This window comes from Choloepus didactylus, chromosome 13, assembly GCF_015220235.1.
Source record: "Choloepus didactylus isolate mChoDid1 chromosome 13, mChoDid1.pri, whole genome shotgun sequence".
Classification (NCBI taxonomy): Eukaryota; Metazoa; Chordata; class Mammalia; order Pilosa; family Megalonychidae; genus Choloepus; species Choloepus didactylus.
In genome coordinates this window covers 55,990,929-56,011,595 of record NC_051319.1, presented here as the reverse complement: position 1 = coordinate 56,011,595, position 20,667 = coordinate 55,990,929, and the positions used below count along the sequence as shown (strand labels likewise).

The following is a 20,667-nucleotide window of genomic DNA, read 5'->3' as shown; positions in this document are numbered from 1 at the left end:
CTCCCTACCATGTGATTTGGCTCAGATAGAAGGCAGGGCGTTTAGGACTTTTGGCCCAGTGGCAAGAGGCAGTAGAAATGGCCTGTAAAGCCAAAGACTGAAAAGGCCTGTTCACAGTAGAATATAGGTGCCATGTCACTGGGTAGAATGCACTCTCAATTCAGTACTGGGGTGCTAGCAAGGGAAAAAAGGCATGCTTCTACAGAAATCTATGAAACTATGTCTGTCTAGACTAGCATACACTCTTTATGATTATCTGATTCTGAGTCTATGGTAGTTCTTTTACACCTCTGTAAGTTGAAACTGAGAGCAATGCAAAATAATTCTCATCCATAGACTTCCCGTTATAGATTTAATTGTGTCCCCAAAAAGTTACGTTCAAGTTCTAACCCCATGTCTTGCAAATGTGATCCTATTTGGAAATAGGATCTTTGAAGATGTGATTAGTATTAAGATGAGCCAAACTGGATTAGGGTGGGCCTTAATCCATTATGACTGGTGCCCTGTGAAGAGAGGAAATTTGGACACATTCCTTGTGACTGAGGCAAGGACTGAGTTATGCCACAAGTCAAAGAATGCTATGGATGCCAACAAGCCACTGCCAGAACCCTACAGACTTCAGCGGAAATATGACTCTGCTGACACTCTGATTTGAGCTTCTACCTTCCAGAATTGTGAGACAATAAGTTTCTGTTGTTTTTAAGTCACCCAGTTTGTTGTACTTCGTTACGGCAATCCTAGCAAACTACGACACATAAAAATGAATTTAATCCATTGAAGGGACAACCCTCATCCACCCTGTAGAAAAGTCAGTTTTGCTTCCATTTGCACATTCTTTTCAACATTGCTTACTCCACAAACTTTGTGCTTCTCTGACTTCTCCTTTGAACCAGTTGCCTCATTCTCTCATTTCATTTGAGTTAAATAAAATCTTTACTCTATATTTATTTTATATTATGATTTTACTTCTTTTGAAAATACCCTTTAACAGGTGACTCAAGGGGGAAATGTAAATTTAGAGGTTTTGAATATACTTGCTGGGAAAAAAAAGGCCCCTCAAATAAGACTGGAGTCCATCATGTCACATTTCTGCTTTACTAAAAGCCAGAATATCTTAAATGCCCATCTCTGAGAGGAGACAGTATGCATAGCTGGATTTCTCTCCTAATCTGGAAAATTCGTAGCTCCTAAAAATAATCTCTTTCCAAGAGATATTTCCCAATTGATTTTGAATTCACAGGTCATGGACTCTGGACAACCGGCACGGACTCTGGCATACTGGTTCACCTCATACCCAGAAGGCATCCTCCTTTTCTCAGTACCTGTGAGTTTCTGCTATGGTCTTTGCCAACTCTTTTTGGTTTAGACTAAGTACTGTGTTCTGGGAATATATTTTTTTCCTGGGTTAACTGCTCTAGGGATTGGGGATGGAGTTATTTTCTAAATTCCAAATATGTGAGCTAATACTACTCATTTGTATGTCTTATTAATTAATTCTTTAGATATTTTCCAAGGGCAGTTTCTGAAAGACTTGGCATTAAATAATACCACTTCTTAAGAACTACACTAATTTCAGTAAAACACCACCTGATCTATAACTGCTGAAAGAATCACAACTTTATTAAAAATGGAGGATCTTTCTACCAAAACGGAACAAGATAAGAAACTGGGAAGGGTGAATTTTGGACTTTAATGTCTTCAAAATTTAACACTGAAAGGTAAGGAAAATTCATTCTGGACTTTTAATTTGTGCATCTCAGCTGCTCTTCATGAACTGTATAATGGATGGGAGTTTATATTTCTATGTTGACAATTTTCTGTTGAACTATCTTAATGTCATTTATTTGCATTTTGAACCTCTAATAAGCTATGCTGTACAATAAGGCTGCCCAAAATTTGTGATGGGAAACAGAATAGGAAGTAAATTTTTGGAATTGGTTACAGAGTGGCCCAAGACTTATATTTATCTACTGTACTTTTCTGCCCTTTTTAAGAGCCTTCTGGGGGCAAAATCAAACTGCTCATCAGTATTTCCAGGATGATATTCAAGGAGAAGAGGTTGATAACAGGAAGTATCCATGAAGGGGGAGCACAGTACTATATTGACAAACTGCTGGTATTTTCCCCCAAGGGAAAGGCCAATTCTCTGGGTTAAAGGTTAAGAGAATAAAAAACTAGATAAAACTTTTGGTAAATCTCCTGATATTTCATGTGGAGGACATTTATTGGGTAACACTTCTGGAATTCCTCTCCCTCAATTAGCAATCCCATGAGTCTGGAAGGAGAATATGAGCATGCAGAGCATGGATTCTTCATTTTCCCTTCCTTTTGAGAATAAGCTGTCCCTCCTCCCTTGGAGAGGACACCCTTGCCCAGCACAGCTTGCGGAGGGGTCTCTCTAATTCTGGTTCTAATATCAGGAAGCTTCTTTTCCACAGATATAAGTCCCATTTTCCCAAGTCAGTTTTATCAGCAATAAAGGTGAAATGTGGTCTCCTGTGTGTCCTTTTGTTTGACATTATTTCACAACACAAGGAGAAGAGGAGTTTCATTTTTGGGCTTTCCTGATATCCCAACATTGTACCCTACCAATTTTACTGGTAAAAAATATTTTATTTGAAATTATTTCTTGGTTGTTCAAAATAAATCAATCACATTCCAAATCAGTTTCATTTATCTATAATTAATCCCAGAAACAGCATTTTTACATGTACACACACACACACACACACACACACACACACAATACACAACACTACATTTTAAATATGTGAATGAGAGCTAATTTACCTAGGGAGACATCTTAATAATTTATTCAAGAAAGATAAGAGCTTTGTAGACAAATAAACTCAGTCTCCCCAGCATAAAGTTTAAACAAGATAGTGATTTAAACAAAATTAATCTAAATTATAACAATTTTTTTTTTAGCTTCTCAGTCTCCAGAGACATCATTTACCAAATAATTTCCCCAATAAGTGGAATACGAAAATTGAACATGGACATACAATCACACAAGCACATTATGAAAAAATTCACAGTGACAGATTCAGAACATTCTAACCAGTTTTTCAGACCATGTTATTTTGATAATTTCTGCTTCTTTCAACTATTTGCTCTACCTTTTATCTTCCTATCTTTCCCCACATCCCTAAAGGGAATATACATTTTATATATGTATATATAATGTATATGTTTATATGTACAATTTGTCTGTTTATTTTTGCATAATTAATACTCTGATTATGCTTTTATAATAGGAAGCTATAGATCTATTCCTTTTATTATTGGGAAAAAATTTATGTGTAAAGCCCCCAAATGTTACCCATGTATAAAACAGTAGCATAAAAGTAGGATCCACTTAATAATGCACAATAAAAGTGGCCTCATTGCATCTCAGGTCTCATCAGTCTGGGGCCACCATGAAGGTACCACATGATTTCACAGACCCTGGCTTCTACTCATGATTGTGGGATTTCTAGCCCTTCCGAAGTCCCTGAGGTGCCTATAGTGGCTACCATCTAATGTATGTTCATGAGAACTCTACTCTCTAGGGCTCTGGCAGAGATTTACTGATAGGACTGTGATGTGGAAGAGTGTAGGAAGAGAGAGAGGAAATATTAAGAACTACAGTTCTCAGAAATGACTCCTTTCTCATTCAGTCATCACTGTCCTGGGCCCTTCTCTTGTAATTGTAAGTGCTCCTTTTCCTTATGTGGAGTTCCTTCCCAAGGAGCCCCATTGCCCCTCTCCATTGGCCTTCTGGTTATGCTTACATAATTCTGAGTCCTAGGGTAGGTCCATCTTGGATTCAAGCAAGGGCTCCCATTTCATTTCCTGAGCGGCTGAGTTTCAAATAGTTAAACATTTATCTGTTGAAAATCAAAGCAAAAAATCATTTTGGATAGAAATGCAACATACCCTGAAACTGAATTTAACTTTCCTTAATGGCTCAGAGTCAACATTATGAACATGATTGCTGGCACTGTTCTATATTAGAACTATTTCTTGTCTATTGAGGAGTGAAACTATTTGCCCCCACTCAACTGCTATAACTTTGGGGGTTCTATATCTTCTATCCAAGGTTATAGTGCCTCTCCAGCTGCTTCTATCAATTGTCATGTCTTCTTTGTCAACATCCTTGTGAGTTAGAGAACATAAAAACAATCTTGTTAGATTTGTCTAAAATAAGAGCTAATAGGTTCTTCTAAAACAGTAGGAGTTTTTCCCATAAATAAATTGCATGACTTGAGTGAACAGATTTTTCCATTTTCATTTTGACTGCTTTGATGCCCCAGTGATTTAGGTCTTGGGTCACAGCTGAATCCCCTATCTGTGACAAAGCATCCTGACTTATCCATGACAGTCTTGATTTTACACCTGATGTCTGGAATAATATATTAATGGTGCCCTCTTTCTCTTGCAAAAGTGTTCCAGATTGGATATTAGATTATATGGTCACAGTACAGATGAATGATGGCATCAGGATGATTAAAACTGTACTAATTTCTTCTCCAAGTGGAGATCATTATACTCACATTTAGAAAAAATTAAAGAGAAAACATTAAAATGTGTAGCAAAATTCCATTCTAAAGATTTCCAGATTTGTCTTCCAAACAGAAAACTGAGACAAAAGGAGGAAAACTAATATTAAGTACCTACTGTTTATTTTGTTCTATGATAGACAACATTCACATTTATGAAACTTGTTTAATTCTCAGGGTAGGCATAACCCATTTCATGTATAAAAGGAAGCTGAGTCTCCAGAATTAGGTCACAAACCTCAGGGATGACATAGAGAATAGAGATGGTTTTGTACCACATCTATCTATGTCAGAGTCTTTCTCCCCATTTCCAACGACAATGTATGTTGGTATCACACAGCCAGCTGGATAACTTTTTCTTGTTGAGATTATAATATTGTCCTTACACTTGGTTAAGGGACAGGGTAAGGTGAAAAGAAGTGCCTACTTTAGTTCTGAAATACTTGTATAGTCTTAATTTGGAGGAAGGAAGTGCCGAATATTATATTATAACTTTAGTTGATTGTGACCTTACCTGACCAACTACTGCTCCAGTTTCTAAGGTCTGTGGCTTTGAAGGATGATTTCAAGCATATAATGAGTCAAGGGAATGGAAAACCATGGGGAGAAATGTAGCTAACCATTTTGGGTGTGTTACATACATTGAGAGCCTTATTAGACAGTGTCATTATTTTGCTTTAATTGTAAAAATAATTTAGAAAACTCAAGAGGAGAAGAAAAGTCTATTGTATTTACCCATATTTTTTCCTCTTACTGTATTATTTCATTCTTCTTGATGTTCCAAGATTCTTAATTTTCTCATTTTCTTTCTGTTTAGAGAACTTCATTTAGCCATTCTTGTTGGGTAGTTCTGCTGGTGACAAATTCTCTTAGTTTTCCTTCATCTGAGAAAGTCTTGATTTCCCTTTCATTCCTGAAGGATATTATCATTAGATACAGAAAGGTACATTGAAAGTTCTCTCTTTCAACACTTGAAAAAATTGTGCCACTGATTTCTTTCCTCCTTGGTTTCTCATTGTTTTCATTCAAATTTTTTTGCTCTTATTGGTAAGGTGTCATTTCTCTCTGGCTATTTTCAAAATGCTTTTTTTGTCTTTAGTTTTCAGAAGTTTGATTATAATGCGTCTTGATGTAGATTTCTTTGGATTTATCTTGTTTGGAGTTTTTTCACCTTCTTAAATCTATAGTTTTATGTCTCTTGCCAAATTTGGGGATTTTCAGTCATTCAAATAGTTTTTCAGCCTCACCTTCTTTCTCGTTTCTTGGGACTCTGATGATATGCATGTGTTATGGTTTCACAGGTCCCTAAGGTGCCATTCATTTTTTTTTTCCAGTCTGTTTTCTCTCTGTATCTCAGATTGGGTAATTCCTATTTTGCTGTTTTCAAGTTCGCTGATTCTTTCCTCTATCCTCTCCTTTCTGCTGTTAATTTGAGTTTTTATTTGGTTATTATATTTTTCAGTTGCAAAATTTTCATTTGGTTCTTCTTTATAGCTCCTTTTTCTTCTCTGAGTCTTTCTATTTTTTCATTTGTTTCAGGTCTGTTTGTAATTGCTTATTGAAGCATTTTTAATAATGGCTGTTTTAAAATTCAAGGAATTTACCAATATATCATTCCTTAGGACCTAAAGTCCCTAATCTCCTCTCTACGTTTCAGAGTCTCCTTATGTAAGTTTTATGTATAATGTCCAGGGGTTTTAAATATACCAACTGGAAAGAATAAGGAGAAGTATGTCTATTCCCTCTTTTGTCATAATCTTTTAAACCTTTTGATATACCCTCAGTGTCCAAATATTTTGATTTAACCCTCAGCTATATATGGCTCTATATCCAAGATGGATATATGGATTCCTGTGTCAAGTAGTTCCAACAATCATTCACATAAATTTGAATTTTCATCCTTGGTGGAGATATTAATTTAGGAGAAAATTTATACTGACTGACTTACCTTGGTCTAATTTGCTTTTATTAAAATTGTGTTTTGTCAGATTAGCTTTGATCAAATTTATTTCTTTCTCCCAATCATATGCAACACTTCAGGTTAAGTCCCTAGACCTTAAGCCTCCTTAATGAGTGTTCACCTTTTTCCTATTTGGTGAAACAGTTTCAGAAAATTTGCTTTGGTTTTAGAAGTGAAAATGCTTCTGCTAATCTCAAAAGTCATTTCATGTACGGACTTCACTCATGGAGTTTACCGGTGAGGTGCAGCTGATGAGTAAATTTTCGGGGTATCATAAGTTCCTTTTGAAGGGATCATAAGTCTTACTATCACTTATCACTGTGGTGGGTCCTGGGATAAGGAAGCTCCAATGAGAACCTAGAATGTGTTTTCTGGATGGGACCTCCAGTTGTGGCATTGGTGAAGAGAGGGGAAAACTCCAGGTAATGAGGTAGCTAAGGGATACCAATGCAAGGACACAATGGAGTTGGGATGTGCTATAAGGGGTGGGAGAGATGAGTGATGTGGCTGAAGTCCCAAAGACTATCTAAAGGAGGTCATCAAAGAAGGCATACTGATAAACCAGCCAAAATGACTGACTCAGCCAACCAGGGTTATGTGTCATTACATCCATATAAACTGTGACAGGAATTGCAAACTCAGATGCCTACAGGGGTTAGGATCATGACATAGTTCCAAAAATCATTTCCCTTTCTTCTTAGCCTGACTATAAGAAAATCAATAACTCTGGCATGATTTAATTAACAAAACCCTTCAGTAGCTTCTGTGTATAATGAAAAATTGGCTGGTCTCTGTGCCAAGTTCCTGGGAGGTAACCTCTACATCTTTGGAGTTTCTGTGGATAGGAGCATCTTTTGTTATTCAGGGTACATCTGGGACCATGCCAGACAGGTCATATGCTAATGCCGTGATGGAGTGAGGATAGCCACACCTGTAGTCTTAGGGTGAGGGCTGGCCACCCTGGAAAGACCAAACATGGATTAGCTGGTTGAAGCTTTGAGTCACAGCATGTCAGTCTGATCTGATTGGGGCTGCAGATTGAGTTCAACAACGTGGGTATACATTCCACCAATCATGGCTATGTAATGAGAGCCCATATAAACTTGGGACACTCAAAGTTCCAGTGAGCATCTATGATTGAAACAAATCCATCACTATGCTGGGAGGTGATTCATTCTAAGCCCATGTGGAGAGGACATGGAAGCTTACATTTGAGAACCTTCAAGACCTCACCCTATGTGCCTCTTCTTTTTACATCTTTTTATTTATATCCTTCTACTATAATAAATCTACAGTCTTAAGCATAGCATTTTCTGTGAGTTCTGGAGTTATTCTAGGGAATTATGGAAACCAGGGAACCCCTGAATTAGTAGTAGATCGGTCAGAAGTGCAGGTGGCCTGGACCCCTGAACTTGTGACTGGTTTCTGAAGGGCAATCTTATAGAGGATTATCCTAAACATATGGAGTCTGTCCTAACTCCAGGTAGTTAGAATCAGAATTGAATTGAAGTGAGTTAATGCAATCTTTGCAGATGCTGATCAAACTTTTATACTTTTATACTGGTGTCAGAAGCTATTGTGTAAGTTGATTGAGTTTTTGATACCCACATAGCTTTCCATTTCATTCAGTAAATGGCAAACTCCTTTCAGTAGTCTACAATCGTCTACACCATCTCTACCCTGTTCTCTCCCTTATCTCATCTCTTATTACTCTGCTCCAAGCCTTACTAGCTTGGAATCTTTGCATGAGTTGTTGCCTCTGTCAGAATGCTTGTCCCTGGGGTATGTGCATGGCTCACTCCCTTACCTCCTTCAGGTTTTTGCTCAAAAGTCACCTCTCAGTAAGGACTTTTCTGGCCCTATAACTGACATTTTAGCCTTGACACAGTCTATACTCCTTGCTGACTTAATTTTTTCCCTTAGCACTTGTCTCCACCTAACATACTATATATTTTACTTATTAACTTGGTTAATGTTTATCTTTCTTCCCAGGCTCCACTAAAATGGAAACTTTACAAGGTTTGGCATTTTTGGCTCTTTATTCACTGCTGTATCTTTAAGGCCTAGAATGAGACATGTCATTTATTAGGTTCTCAATAAATATGTTTTAAATGAAAAACAACAAACATGTGATGAGTGTTGGGTTAACAATAAGGAGTGCAACCCTCACCCCTATGTGGGACATGACTCCTAGAGGTGAAAGTCTCTTTGGCAATGTGGGACATGACTCCCAGAGATGAACCTGGCCCTGGCATTGTAGGATTGAGAATGTCTTCTTGACCAAAGGGTGGAAAGGAAATGAAACAAAATAAAGTTTCAGTGGCTAGGCGATTTCAATTAGAGCCAAGAGGTCATTCTGGAGGTTGAACTGCCAACCTCTATTTGATTTCAGATAGAGTCAAGAGATCATCTTGAAGCTGTTGTAAGACTAAGAAGGATGACAAAAATGAGTATGGTGATAGAATATAATGTCAGATAGATAGAGAGATATGTCAGTAGAGAGATGGATAGGATTATATAGATATTGTTCAATAAATGGATGTTTTTGGAGAGAAATAAAAGGAAGATCAAAAAATATATATGCTTTAAATCTAACCAAGGATGTAAAAGACTTGTACACAGAAAACTACAAAATATTGCTGAAAGACATCAAAGAAGACCTACATAAATGGAAGGACATTCCATGCTCATAGATTGTGAGACTAAATATTAAGATGTCAATTCTACCCAAAGCAATTTACAGATTTAATGCAATCCCAATCAAAATTCAAACAGCCTACTATGCAGAAAAAGAAAAGCCTATCACCAGTTTATATGGAAGAGTAAGGGGCCCTGAGTAGTCAAAGCCATTTTGAAAAAAAGAATGAAATTGGAGGATTCATACTTCCTGATCTTGAAACTTCTTACAAAGCCACAGTAATCAAAACAGCATGGTACTGGCACAAAGACAGACATACAGACCAACAGAATTGAACTGAGAGTTCAGGAAACAGCACTCATATCTGTGGGCAACTGATTTTTGACAAAGTGGCAAAGACCACTCAGTTGGAAAGAATAGTCTCCTAAATAAGTGATTCTGGGAAAACTGAACCTCCACAAGCAAAGTAATGAAGGTGGACCCCTACCTCACACCATATACAAAAATCAACTCAAAATTGCTCAAAGACCTAAATTTAAGAGCCAGAACTATAAAACTCCTAGAAGAAAATATAGGGAGGCATTTTTTGACCTTGTGTTAGGCAATAGTTTCTTAGATTTTACATCCAAAACAAGAGCAACAAAAGAAAAAAATAGATAAATGGAAAGTCATCAAAAAGTAAAACCTTGTGTGCATGAAAGGACTTTATAATGAAAGTATAAAGACAACCTACAAAATTGGAGAAAATATTTGGAAACCACATATCTGATATGGATTTAATATCAAGAATATAAAAAGAAATCCTACAACTGAATACCAAAAGACAAACAACCCAATTAAAAACTGGGCAAAAGACTTGAATAGATATTTCTCCAAAGAAGATATATAAATGGCCAAAAGGCACATGAAAAGATGCTCAAAATCCTTAGCCATAGTGAAATGCAAATCAAAACCACACTCCATTTCACACTCACTAGAATGGCTATTAAAAAAAACAACAGAAAATTACAAGTGTTGGAGAGGATATGGAGAAATAGGAACACTCCTTCATTGCTGTTAGGAATGTAAAATGGGACAGCCACTTTGGAATACAGTTTGGCAGTTCCTTAGAAAGCTAAATATAGAATTACCATATGATTTGGCAATCCCTCTACTAGGTATATACCCAAAAGAATTGAAAACAGGGACTCAAACAGATATTTTCATACCAACGTTCATAGCAGCATTAGTCACAATTGCCAGAAGACGGAAACAACCCAAGTGTCAATCAACCAGTGAATGGGTAAACAAAATGTAGTATATACCCACACTGGAATACTATTCAGCTATAAAAAAGAATTTAATTCTGATACGTGCAACAGCGTGGATGAAACTTTAAGACATCATGTTGAGTGAAATAAGCAAGACCCCAAAGGTAAATATTTTATGATCTCATGGATATGAAATAAGCATAATCAACCTCATAGAGTGAGGATCTAGAATATAGGTGGGGGTAGGGAATAGGGAGTTAAGGCTTAAAATGTACAGAGTTTCTTTTTGGGATTGTGGAAAAGTTTTAGTAATAGATGGTGGTGATAGTAGCACAACATTGTGAATGTAATTAATAGGATTGAATTATATATTTGAATATTAGGTTAAAGGGGAAATTTTAGATTGTATATACATTACTAGAATAAAAATTAAAACCAACAACAACATAGGAATGCATAACAAAAACAGGGAATCCTAATATAAATGATGGGCTATGGTTAATAGTACAATTATAATGATATTCTTTCATCAGTTATAATACATATACCATATAATGCAAAGTGTTAATAATAGGAGGGGTATATGGGAACTCTTTATATATTTAGATGCTAGGGTATTAGAATAGCTAGAAGGAAATAACTGAACTGGTGGAACTGTAACCCATAACATTCTTTGAAGTTTACTCTATAGCTACTCATTAAATTGTACTTTGAAAGTTATCACCTTTCTGTATATATCACATATTTCACAATAAGGAAATAATTGAAACTATGAAACTATAACCTATAACATTCTTTGCAATCACCTGTATAACTACTTGTTAAATTGTACTTTGCAAGTTGTCACTTTTCTGTATATATGTTATATATCACAATAAGGAAATAACTGAAATTGTGGAACTGTAACCCATGACATTCTTTGAAATTTGCTCTCTAACTACTTGTTAAATTGTACTTTGAAAGTTATCACTGTTCTGTACATATGTTAAATTTCACAATAAAATGTATTAAAAATAATTTGCAGAAGGAAAACAGGTAAGTAGCCTCAGAAAAAGTAGAATAATTCATTGTCCATTGTTATAATTTCAGGGGAACTGGAAAGACACTCTTACTCAAAGATATTTCCCCAGTGATTAATTTTTTTTCATGTCAGCTTGCTTTATTGCATCTTAAATAACAATTTTAAATGATATGTCTCTCACATGTGGCTTCCTTAGAGTGGAAGTTTAAAAATGAATGAAAAAGGATACAAGGTACAGAGGACTCAGAAGAGTTGCCTTAAGAGAAACTAATGCTGAGTTCAGGTCTAGTACATAGTTAGAACATATGTCTATTCAGGATAACATAAGAAAACGATTTAAAGGCACCCCTACCATTGCAATTGAGTTGCACCTTGGACGTGACAAGAAGGGATGAAAGTTAGTACAATTTTCAGGCCAGATGCTGTTGCTTAATGTTTGGTCCTCAAAAGAAAACCACAAAAACTTTTATTACAAAAATGATTGACGTCCTTTGCAAAATTTGCTTAAGAGGAGAAACACATCATAAGAATTTATAAAGGGGACACATTCTTTCTTCCCTTTGCCTTCTTTACCTTCCACTCTTAAAAATCAAAGCAATCTTTTTTACCAGGGCCTGTTTTTAAAAAGATGAAAAAGTTTCTTTTTTTCTTCTTATTATTCCATATTTTGATAGAGTGGAGGCTGAAGTGTGGGAGAGAAAGATTATGGGAACTGTGTCTTGAGCAGTAGATGGGAGACACTACAAAAAGTGTAGGAAAAGCAAAGAAAAGAAAGATTTTGCACGCCAAGGAAAAATTTCTCCTGTCTCACTAATTTTCTTAAGGTCAGCCCAAAGTAAAGTAAAGTTTCACGATAAATATGAATTTAGTATTCAAGCTATGTGAATGAGACAAACTTGTTTTAAAAATTATTCTAACTTTTTATCCATAGTTTAAATTTTTACTAACATGAAAGTTCAATATCCCGTTTGGTGTTAAGATTGAAAATATACTTGTCCCTCCTATTTTTTTCCCCTGAAAATGTTGTGAAATAAAACAGAGACATATATACTTTGAGGATTTGGCAGGTTTGGAGGATTTTTAATCAAGTGCAAATGTAGTAAATTAAGGGAAATACACTCAGAATTTTACATGGGAACTTTTCAAACACTCAGGCCACCTTTGCTTCAAAGTCACAGCATTCCCAGCTATTTTTATTTTACAACAAAACCAGTTTGATGCAATTTCAATCATGAGATTTTTACATAAGTTGAAATTGAGAAATCTTAACTTTGTCTCACCTTCTTGACTTGAGTTTAAAATATTTTCATATTTTAGGCAAATAGTTGCAGAAACTAGAATCCAAAGCATGGACTGTATGTGATCGGTGCTATGGCAACCCACCTTTCTGTCTTTGTTGGGAATGCTGCTTCTGTCACCACTTTACAGAAACCTCTTTGCTGGTGCTCTGTGTGTCACCACAGACCTCTCCCTTAGAGGAGTTTCAGTGAACGATATGGGTATCTCATCCAAGTGGAAAATTCTTGTCCTTGACATGTGCCAGCAGGTGGAGGTTTTTTTTTGTTTGTTTGTTTGTTTGTTTTTAGGTAGGTGGGTTTTCAGATGCTTGTACTGAAATTCTGCTGAGACAGAAAACCATGCCTTGCTTACCTCAGGAAAGATTTTTACATGTGTGGACTAGGATAGCAGGTTTTTAACAAAGTTCTGGTAATTGCCATCACTGCACAGGAGAACAGCTCACTGGTATCTGTCTCCCCTCAAGTAACTAAGTAAACACCACTCATCTCTGGAGTCCAGAATCAAAGTCACTGGATTAAAGTGCTACTGTTATTTAAAAATTTGTAACTCAGATAAATCACTCATATACTCATCAAAAAGCACAGATGATACTGACCAACAATGTTGCAGTAACTTTTGGTTGCAATTAGAGAATTGCAAACCTTCTGGGGATCAGAAATTTAGTTTATGCTCTTTTCCATTTTTATATAGAAACAAGGTAAAACATGAAGAGCTTACGTGAAAATCCTTCATCAGCAAAGAAAAACAGAATTGATTTCAATTCTAGGCATGCATGATCAAAGTTGAGAGTACCTACTTATTGAAAGCCACCAAAATATGGAACAAATTGAAAAAAGAATTAATATCTGTGGAAGAGGTACTATACCTCTTTTCAAAATGAAGTCAAGATAAAACGTTGCATGAAAAGTAATAATCATAAGAAAAATTCTCAGGCACTGTAACAAGGACCAGCCAGCATTTTTATGTATCGTTTTACTTGCTGAAAGGAACATCATTTGACACTCATATCCACCAAAGTGACAATGTTCCATAATAAATAGGTTTAATGGATTGGCAAATGTAATCAGTTGCTAAGTGGGAAATTTTGACTGTGCCTCTGAGATATGATAGCTATCAGATACAAAAGAGTGTAGTGAGGCAGATCAAAATGTAATTTGGTAAAGGAACTGTTGGAGAACTGGCTTCACAAGCAGAGTTGAAGTGGGAGGGGCCCATCAAGGGAACCTCTGAAGAACCCACAGTAGTTCTCTGTGGGACAGTCAGCTTTAAACATCTGCCAAGTAGAAAGTCCAAAGCCCGTTAGGATGATGTCAGTCAAGGAAGAGCTTTCTGTACTCCTTTTCCCTTTCCCCTCCAATCCCAGGGGACTAGGAGCCTTACTTAGCAGGAGGAGACACTGAGAGAGAGAGAAGAAAAGGCCCACTACCACTTTTCCTTGAAGCCAGCCCTTGTTAGGAGAGGAAAAACTATTTAATACTAACTCAAAGAAAACATTTTTCATATTACATGGAACTGGGTATTACAATTACTGGAAGGAGGGTGTGTTTTATGGCACAAAGTGACCTAGGACTGTTTATTTCCTAAGAGTGAACGGAAAAGTTATGAAGTATGTTGCTCTTTCAGAGGGAGGGTAAACAAACTCATTTTAAAGGCACAGTGGGAGGCAAAACTCAAGTTTCCTTTTGATCATGTCCTATGAGTTGTTCTTGCTCAATCTACCAATCATTCAGGGTTAAAGCTGACCCTAAAGTAATCCTATGGCTAATCTCTGCAATTATTCTGAAATTATCTAGGAAATTCACTTTTACAAAGAATAGCTATTTGTTTAATAAGTTTGAAAAGAAAAGAAAGGAAAGAAAAAGAAAAGGAAAAAAAAAAGGATGAAGATCAGGTATGGTCTTAGGTGCATTTGTATGGCTGTGTAGTGAATGGTAAGTAAAGACGTGAAGGAGCTCAGAGCAAGGGTCTTGGAAGGAAGAACGGAGCCATCTAGCCCCAAGGAGCGCCATCCCCTCCTCAAGGATCTACCTCTCATCAGTTACAAAAGACAAGATTCTCCCTTACAAAATTAGAATCCATAGCTCTTAATTCATACATTTCAATCCAGAAGTCATAAAATTAGATACTGAAACACAATTAACAAACCTAAGTGAGATGATTAGTGATACACTGTTGAATAAGTTAAGGAAGTGGAAGGAATGTACTCTTGGAAGACAGAAGTCAAAATTTGTCACTTACGGTTCTGAAAGGGATCATACACTGTGTATCTCAGTTTCCTTATCTATAAAAAATATGGATATTTATACTGCTTTTAGGATTTTGGGGAGAATTAAATGAGATCATGCATATAAATAAAGTGTCTTATGCAATGCTTGGCCCACAGCAGGAATTAAATAAATGGGAGCTATTATTATTAAAGAAAATGCTAGAAGATTGACCATCTAAATTAGGAAAAGATAATTTGTATCCTTGAATTGCTTATCTCTATCATCATTATTATTAATGTGATGAGAGGCTTGTGAACATAACATGAATAATACAAGGAAGCACATGCAGAAGACTTGTATAATAGTCAAGGAAAGACACCACATACACCCTCCTACAACATTACTTCTTTTACATTTTATTTTGCTCTATAAACATGTTTGTAGGGTTCCAAAATGTCCTAAGTAGTTCAGAGAGCTGTTAAAGGTGAATGATTTTTCCTAGTTTTTCTTTCTTTAAAAGGAAAGTGGCTAGCTTAGAGTGGTAGGGACTCAACTTAATGCAGCTGAAGTAACAACTCCAAAAGCATACAGTTTTGTGACTTTCATTTGTCTTGTGCCATCTTAGTAAATATTTATGGAACCTAACAAGCCAAATTGGGCTGAATTCCCAGAGAGAAAAAGGAGACCTCTTTTCATTTTTTTAAAAAATGAATGTCTGTAGTTTTCAGGAGTTTCAACAAGGTATAGCTCAACCTGTGGCTAATATAAAATGGGTATCATCAGTGCACATGTAGACTTGGTTAGCTGTACCCCATGCCATTAGCCACAAGAATGGATGATCAAATTCCAGCTCTCTCTCAGCCAGTGAAAAGTTGTGTTTGATGATAGTTACATAAATTATTACATAGGTTGACACTGAAGACTCTGATATTAGGCTGTTCATATATGTATCTTGTCTATACTTAAGTCCCTGCTTTTCAATATGCCATCCTTTTGTACACCTGAACTGCTTTAGGTATTGCTTTCCCTCTCTCGGGCTCAAATCCTGGGTCCCTCAGTGAAGGAAGGCTGGTGCTGGCACATGTGAGCTGGGGTGAGGGATCCCTTCAGGGTGGAAGAATAGGATGTATAATTTCTGAATTTTCCTTTTGGCTACACAAACTGTCTAGCTCTGTCTAGATTGATACATGAATGTAAATATTTATAAAAACTCATTGAATTGTACACTTAAAATGGGTGTAATTTTTACATGTAATTATACCTCAGTGAAGTTGATTAATAGTAATTTTGCTCTAATAAAAGTAATACATGAAACATAAACCACTCCCTCTTAATCCCCTGCTCAAAAAAACTTTCAGTGGTTCCTATTTGCCTTTAAGATAAAATTCACAGTTAAATAAAGAAGATATTTAAGGCATAAAGCAAGACTCAATAAATTTATAAAGACTGAAATTATTCAAAGCACATTCTCTGACCAGAATGTAATACAACTAAAAGTCAATAACCATCAAAGATCTAGAACATTCACAAATATTTGGAGATTAAACCACACACTTCTAAACAAACAATAGGTCAAAGAAGAAATTGCAAGAGAAATTGCTAAATATTTAGAGAAAAATGAAAATGAGAACACAACATATCAAATCTTATGGGATGCAGTAAAGGCAGTATTGAGGGGGAAAATTATAGCTATAAATGCATACATTGAAAAGGAAGAAAGAACTAAAATCAGAGAACTAATGGAACAACTGAAGAAGCTAGAAAATGATCAGCAAACTAATCCTAAAGCAGGTAGAAGAAAAGAAATAACAAGGATTAAAGCAGAAATAAATGATATGGAGAACCAAAAACAGTAGAAAGAATAAATAAAACTAAAAGTTGGTTCTTTGAGAAGATCAACAAGATTGACAAACATTTAGCTTGACTGACAAAGTCAAAAAGAGAGAAGACCCAAATAAAACAAAATAATAAATGAGAGGGGGGATATTACTATGGATCCTGAAGAAATTTTTTAAAAAATCATAAGAGGAAGCTATGAACAACTGTATGCCAACAAACTAGAGAATTTAGAGGAAATGGATAATTTCCTGGAAGCAAATGAACAACCTAGACTGACTGCAGAAGAAATAGAAGACCTTAACAAACCAATTACAAGCAAGAGATCCAATCAGTCATCAAAAAGCTTTTGAGAAATAAAAGCCTAGGGCTAGATGGCTTCACAGGGCAATTGTACCAAACTTTCCAAAAAGAACTGACACCATTCCTACTTAAACACTTACAAATAATTGAAGAAAATGGAACATTACCTAACTCATTTTATGAAGCCAACATCACTCTAATACCAAAACCAGATAAAGATGCTACAAGAAAGGAAAACTACAGGCTAATCTCCCTAATGAATATAATGCAAAAATTCTCAACAAAATACTTGCAAATCAAATAGAAAGACACATTAAAAAAATCATACACCATGACCAAGTGGGGTTCAGCCCAGGCATGCAAGGGTGGTTCAACATAAGAAAATCGGTCAACATAATACAACACATTAACAAATCAAAAGGGAAAAAATCAAATAATCAACTCAATGGATGCTGAAAAAGCATTCGGCAAAATTCAGTATCCTTTTTTGATAAGAACACTTCAAAAGGTAGGAGATGAAGGAAACTTTCTCAATATGATAAAGGGCATATATGAAAAACCCATAGCCAGCATAGTACTCAAAGGTGAGAGACTGAAAACCTTCCCTCTAAGATTAGGAATGAGACAAGGATGCCCGCTGTCATCACTATCATTCAACATTGTGCTAGAAGTTCTAGCCAGAGCAATCTGGCAAGATAAAGAAATAAAGGCATCCAAATTGGAAAGGAAGAAGTAAGACTGTCATTCTTTGCAGATGATATGGTCTTATGTTTGGAAAACCCTGAGAAATCGATGACACAGCTACTTGAGCTAATAAACAAATTCAGCAAAGTGGCAGAATACAAGATTAATGCACATAAATCAGTAATGTTCCTATACACTAGAAATCACCTAACTGAAGAGACACTCAAGAAAAAAAATTCCATTCTCAGCAGCAACAAAAAAAAAAAATCAAGTACTTAGGAATGTACATAACCAAGGATGAAAAAGACCTCTACACAGAAAATTACATAACTTTACTAAAAGAAATAAAAGGGGGGCCTAAAGAGATGGAAAGATATTCTATGTTCATGGATAGGAAGGTTAAATGTCATTAAGATTTCAATCCTACCCAAACTGATCTACAGATTCAATGCAATTCCAATCAAAATTCCAACAACCTACTTTGCAGATTTGGAAAAGCTAGTTATCAAATTTATTTGAAAGGGAACGATGCCTCGAATTGCTAAAAACATTGTAAAAAAGAAAAACAAAGTGGGAGGACTCCCACTTTCTGACTTTGAAGCTTACTATAAAGCCACACTAGTCAAAAGAGCATGGTATTGGCACAAAGACATATTGATCAATGGAACTGAATTGAGAATTCAGAAATAGAACCCCAGATCCATGATCAACTGATTTTTGATAAGGCTCCCAAATCCACTGAACTGGGACAAGACAGTCTCTACAACAAATAGGGCTGGGAGAAATGGATATCCATATCCAAAAAATGAAAGAGGACCCCTACCTCACACATTATAAAAAAATTAACTCAAAGTGGATCAAAGACCTCAATATAAGAGACAGTACTGTAAAACTCCTAGAAGATAATATAGGGAAACATCTTTAAGACCTTGTATTAGGAGGTTCCTTCTTAGACCTTACACCCAAAGTGCAAGCAATGTAAGACAAAATAGGTAAATGGGAATTCCTCAAAATCAAAAGCTTCTGTACCCAAAGGAATTTGTCAAAAAGGTAATGAGGCAGCCAATGCAGTGGGAGAAAATATTTGGAAACCACATATCTGATAGGAGACTGATATCTTGTACATATAAAGAAATCCTATGACTCAACATCTATAGTACAAATAGCCCAATTATAAAATGGGCAAAAGATATGAAAAGACTTTTCTCTGAAGTGAAAATACAAATGGCTATAAAACTCATGAAAAAAAAAAAGTTCATCTTCACTAGCTATTAGGGAGGTGCAAATCAAATCCACAACAAGATATCATTTCACACCAACAAGAATGGCTGCCATTAAACAAACAGGAAACTACAAATGCTGGAGAGGATGTGGGGAAATTGGAACTCATTCATTGCTGGTGGGACTGTACAGTGGTACAGCCACTCTGGGAGACAATTTGGCGTATCCTCAGAAAACTATATATCGAGTTACCCTACAATCCAGCCATTTCACGTCTCAGTATATACCCAGAAGATCTGAAAGCAGTGACATGAACAGATATTTGCACACCAATGTTCATAGCAGTATTGTTCACAATTGCCAAGAGTTGGAAATAATAAATGTCCTTCAACAGATGAGTAGATAAACAAAATGTGGTATATACACATGATGGAATACTAAGCAGCAGTAAGAAGGAATGAGGTTATGAAACATGACAACATGGATGAACCTTATAGACATAATGCTGAGTGAAATAAGCCAGACACAAAAGGAGAGATATTGTATTTTACCACTAATGTGAACTCTGTGGAAAATGTAAAATAAGTGTCTTATAATGTAGAATATAGGGGACCTAGAGATAGACAGATGTTACTGAGAGGGGATCGATAACCTAATATGTACAGAAATGATAATGAGTGTGATCTTAATGATATGGGAATGGACAGGTGTGACTATGGTTCATTAATGGGATTATATGTATCAGCGATGCATTGAAATTGAACATATTTGTAAGTGGTTGTTTAAAGGCATGTAATCCACAGAGTAGCACCACAAACCTAAATAAGTATTAGCATGATATACTTATATGGTATGACACTGGTACAGAGGGTTAACAACAGAATGGTATGGAAAAACTATCCATAACATATTAAAGATTACATATATTAAAAAGTAATGAAAAATCAGTGGCTTTGGAGTCATAGTGTATAAATCTATAATTTGTGACAAGGACTACATAAAGTTGGGGAAATGGGATCATAGAAACTGATTATGTATAGTTTTGAAGTTAAGTTGGTATCAAAGCAAACAAGATTGTTACAGATTTAGAATTTTAAACTTAAGCCCCATGGTAACTATAAGGAAAATATCAAAGGATATGCAAACTCAGAAAGACAGAAATTAGACTACAGGTTGCCAGGGGCTGGAGGCAGTGTAAACAGGGAGTTAATGCAAAATGGGCATTGGCTTCTGTAAAGGGAGATGGAAAAGTTTTAGTAATGGAAGGTGGTGAGGGAACTGCAACCTAGTGAATGTGATGTCCATACCCACTGAATGGCATGCTTGGGAGTGGTTGAGATGGAAAGTTTATGCTGTATAAATGTTACCACAATTTTAAAAAAGGACAAAAAAAAGAGACAATGACAAATAAAGGCAATACATGATCCCGACAGGATCCAACAAGGGAAGAGAGAAGGTTCTAAAGGAAATTATTGAGACATCTGGAAAAAATGGAATACAGACTGTAAGCTTTCTATTGATGTTAAATTTCTTGAACTTAATAGCTGCAATTAAGGTAGCTATATAAGTGAATATTCTTGTTCTTAAGAAATGTACATGGCAATATTAAGTGCTCAAGGAGCATGATGTATATGACCTATAATAAAGTGTTCAGCAAATGGATTCATAAATAGATACACAGATAGATAGACTGATTGATTGACAGAA

The 20,667-nt window shown here is 35.9% G+C and overlaps 1 long non-coding RNA gene across 1 annotated transcript in view; it reads left to right on the top strand.

Annotated features, from left to right (window-relative positions):
- The first annotated feature begins 1,286 nt into the window (after positions 1-1,286).
- LOC119507890 overlaps positions 1,287-20,667 on the top strand; it is a 32,378-nt gene continuing 12,997 nt past the window's right edge. Inside the window, exons 1-2 of the long non-coding RNA XR_005211356.1 lie at positions 1,287-1,324; positions 1,503-1,718. This is a non-coding gene — a long non-coding RNA (uncharacterized LOC119507890). The remainder of the gene's footprint in view (positions 1,325-1,502; positions 1,719-20,667) is intronic.